This window comes from Enhydra lutris, unplaced genomic scaffold, assembly GCF_002288905.1.
Source record: "Enhydra lutris kenyoni isolate GAN:26980312 unplaced genomic scaffold, ASM228890v2 scaffoldscaffold79, whole genome shotgun sequence".
NCBI lineage: Eukaryota > Metazoa > Chordata > Mammalia > Carnivora > Mustelidae > Enhydra > Enhydra lutris.
Window position 1 is genome coordinate 1,013,695 of NW_019154163.1, and position 4,518 is coordinate 1,018,212.

The window sequence follows — 4,518 nt, forward strand, 5'->3', positions numbered from 1 at the left end:
AAGATACAGATATAATGAAAAGAAGGGGATATACAGTCCAATGTTCATAGCAGCAATGTACACAACAGCCAAACTGCGGAAAGAACTGAGATGCTCTTCAAAAGATGAATGGATAAAGATGTGGTACATATACCAAATGGAATATTATTCAGCCATCAGAAAGGATGACTACCCACCATTTGCATTGACATGAATGAATTTGAAGGGATTATACTAAGTGAAATAAGTCAAGCAAAGAAAGGAAATTATCATATTGTTTCACTCATATGTGAAACATAAGCAATAGCATGGAGGACCATAGGTGAAAGGAGGGAAATCTGCAGTGAGATAAATCAGAGAAGGAAGTGAACCATGAGAGACTATGGCCTGGGAAACAAAATGAAGGTTTCAGAGGAGGGGGGTGGGGAATGGGGTAACAGTGTGGTGGGTATTAAGAAGGTCATGTGTTGTAATGAGCACTGGGTGTTATATGCAACTAATGTATCATTGAACACTACATGAAAAAGCTAATGATGTACTATACATGGGCTAGTTGAACATAATTTAAAAAAAAAAAGCAAAGCTGGAGGCAACACAATTCTAGACCTCAACTTATATTATAAAGCTGTAGCGAGACAGTTCAGTATTGGCACAAAAACAGATATATAGATCAATGGAATAGAATATAAAATCCAGAAGTGGACCTACGTTGTTATGGTCAATTAATATTTGGCAACTAATATGCAAAAGAATGGAACTAGACACTTTCTTATACTGCATACAATAATAAATTCAAAATGGATGAAAAACCTGAATGTGAGACTAGAAACCATCAAAATCCTAGAGGAGATCACAGGCATTAAGCACTTTGACATTGGCCATAGCAACTTCTTACTAGATATGTCTCCTGAGGCAAGGGAAACTAAAGGAAAAATAAACTACTGGGACTTCATCAAGATAAAAAACTTTTGCATAGCAAAAGAGAAAATCAACAACACTAAAAGGCAACCTATGGTATGGGAGAAAATATTTGTGAATGACATAACTAATAAAGGATTACTATGCAATAAACATTTTAAAAAAATATCAAACTCAACCCCCCCAAAACAAATAATCCAGTTAAGAAATGGGCAGAAGACATGAATAGACATTTTTCCAAAGAAGACATACAAATGAAAAATGACATGAAAAGATGTTTGGGATGTCTGGGTGGTTCAGTCCATTAAGCATCTGCATTCAGCTCATATCATGATCCCTGGGTCCTGGGACTGACCCCACATCAAGCTCCCAGCTCAGTGAGGGGTCTGCTTCTCCCTTTCCCTCTGCCTGCCACTTCCCTGCTTGTGCTGTCTCTATCTCTGACAAATAAATAATACCTTAAAAAAATGCTCAACATCACTGATTACCAAGGAAATAAAATTCAAAACTACACTGAACTATCACCTCAAACCTGTCAGAATGGCTACAATTAACAACCCAAGAAACAACAAATGTTGGCAAAAATTTGGAAAAACAGGAACCCTCTTGCTCTGTTGATGGGAATGCAAACTGGTACAGCCACTCTGGAAAACAGTATGGAGGTTCCACAAAAAGTTATAAATAGAACTATCTTATGATTCAGCAATTATGCCATTAGGTATTTATGCAAAGGATACAAAAATACTGACTCAAAGTGATATATAAACCCTGATGTTTAGAGCAGCATTATTAACAATACCCAAATTATGGGAAGAGCCTAAATGTCTAACATCTAATGAATGGATAAAGAATATATGGCATATATATATATATATATATATATACACACACACACTATATACAGTGTGTGTGCTTGTGAAATCAAAATTGCACAACCCAATGGAATATTACTCAGCTATAAAAAGGACTAAACTCTTCAGCTGCCCTTTTAAATCCAGCACCATAAACACTCAACTGCCACTGCTGCCATGACCTGGACTGTGGACAAGCAACCCTGGCTGACAACTCTACTACCATGGAGGACATAAGCGAGTACAACAGTATCGAGGAATTCACAGAGGGGTCCAAGATCGATGTAAGCAAGAATCAGAAGGATGATGGTAAAATGTTTATTGGAAACTTGAGCTGGAATACAAACAAGAAAGATCTGACTGAATATTTGTCTCAGTTTGGGGAAGTTGTAGACTATACAATTAAAACAGATCCAGTGAATGGAAGATCAAATGAATTTGGCTTTGTGCTTTTCAAAGATGCTGCTAGTGTTGATAAGGTTTTAGAACTGAAAGAACACAAACCGGATGGCAAATTGATAGATTCCAAGAGGGCCAAAGCTTTAAAAGGAACCCCAAAAAAGGTTTTTGTGAGTGGGTTGAACCCAGATACTTCTGAAGAACAAATTAGAGACTATTTTGGAGCCTTTGGAGAGATTGGAGATACTGAACTTCCCATGGATACAAAAACAAATAGAAGATGAATTTTTTAATCACATATACAGATGAAGAGCCAGTAAAGAAATTGTTAGAAAGCAGGTATCATCAAACTAATTCTGGGAAGTATGAAATCAAAGTTGCAAAACCCAAAGAGGTATATAGGCATCAACAGCAACAACAAAAAGGAGGAAATGGAGCTTCAGCTGGTAGCCGATATGGTACTAGGGGTTGTGGACAAGGTCACCGCCAAAACTGGAACCAAACCCTCCATAAGTATTATGATCAAGGATATGAAAATTACAGTAGTGCATATGGTGGTGATCAAAATTATAGTGGCTATGGTGGCTACAATTATACTAGTTATAACTATGGAAACTATGGATATGGACTGGGGTATGCAGACTACACTGGCCAACAGAGCACTTACAGCAAGGTGTGTCAAGGGGTTGGCAATCACCAAAACAATCACTAGCCATACTAAAGGAGGATGTTGGAGAAAACAGGAGGGAATTGCTGAAGTTAATCCATCCTGTAGGACAACATTAAATATTGCTTTTCTGTTGATCAAAGATGATTATTTTGTAAAAAACTTTCTAGTGTACAAAACAAAACTCTGCCCAACTGTATATAGCAGCCAATTAATTTTCTTTGTTTCTACTTTGTCATTTGTTGTTTTATGACTCAATGCGAATATGTGTTTATATAGATTTTATTTGTATGATTTCATGTTAAACTTCAAATAAATGTTTCCTTATATAAAAAAAAAAAGAAAGAAAGAAATTTTGCTGTTTGCCACAACGTGGATGGAGCTAGAGTGCAATATGCTATGTGAAATAAATCAGTCAGGGAAAGACAAATACCATATGATTTCATTCATATGTGGAATAAAAGAAACAAAACAGATGAACTTAGTGGGAAAAAGAGAGACACGTATCATAAGACAAACTCTTAACTATAGAGAAAAACTGAATGTTGCCGGAGAGAAGGTGGGTGAGGGATGAGTTAAATGGGTGATGGGTATTAAGGAGGCCACTTGTTGTGATGAGATCTGGGTGTTGTATTTAAGTGATGAATCACAAAATTCTGCACTTGATACTAATATTACACTGTATGTCAACTAATTGGAATTTAAGTAAAAACTTAAAAAAAAAAAAACAATAGAACTGATCAAAGGAACCGGGAGCTGGTTCTTGGAAAAATCAATAAAATGGATAAACCTCTAGCCAGCCTTATCAAAAAGAAAATATGAACACCCAAATAAATAAAATCACAAATGAGAGAGCAGAAATAGCAATCAACATCACAGAAATACAAACAATTATAATAGAATATTATGACAATTTATATACCAACATAAAGACAACCTAGAAGAAGTAGATAAATTCCTATAAACATGTAAAATGCCAAAATTTTAAAAGCAAGAAATGGAGAATTTTAACACACAGATAACCAGCAAAGAAATAGGCTCAGTAATCAAAAAACTCCCAACAAACAAAAACCATGGCCAGATGGCTTCACAGGTGAATTCTGCCAAACATATAAAGAAGATTTAGTACCTGTTCTTCTCAAACTATTCCAAAAAATAGAAATGGAAGGGAAACGTCCATATTCATTCTGAGGCCAGCATTACCATGATACCAAAACCAAATAAAGGCACCACAATAAAAGACAACTACACAATAAAAGACACAATAAAATACACAATAAAAGGCAATATCTCTGATGAACACAGATTCAAAAATCCTCAAAAAATAATTGCCAACCAAATCGAACAATGCATTAAAAAATCATTCACCACCTTCAAGTGTGATTCATTCCTGTTTTGAGAGTGCAGTTCAATACTCAAAAATCAATTAATGTGATATATCACATTGATTAAAATTTAAACATTTTAAAAATAGCAATTAAAAAATTAAAAGAAAGGATAAGAAACCTATGATCATCTCAATAGATGCAGAAATAGCAGTAGAACATTCATTCATGATGAAAACCTTCAACAAAGTCAGTTTACAGGGAGCATACGTCAACATTATAATGAAACATTATATATGAACATTATATAACAACATTATATATGAAAACCCCACAGATATTATCATCCTCAATGGAGTAAAATTGAGAGCTCCTCCTC

At 35.1% G+C, this 4,518-nt stretch overlaps 1 pseudogene; it reads left to right on the forward strand.

The window, feature by feature from the left end:
- The first annotated feature begins 1,957 nt into the window (after window positions 1–1,957).
- Window positions 1,958–2,868, forward strand: LOC111160944 (annotated as a pseudogene).
- Window positions 2,869–4,518: the final 1,650 nt, after the last annotated feature.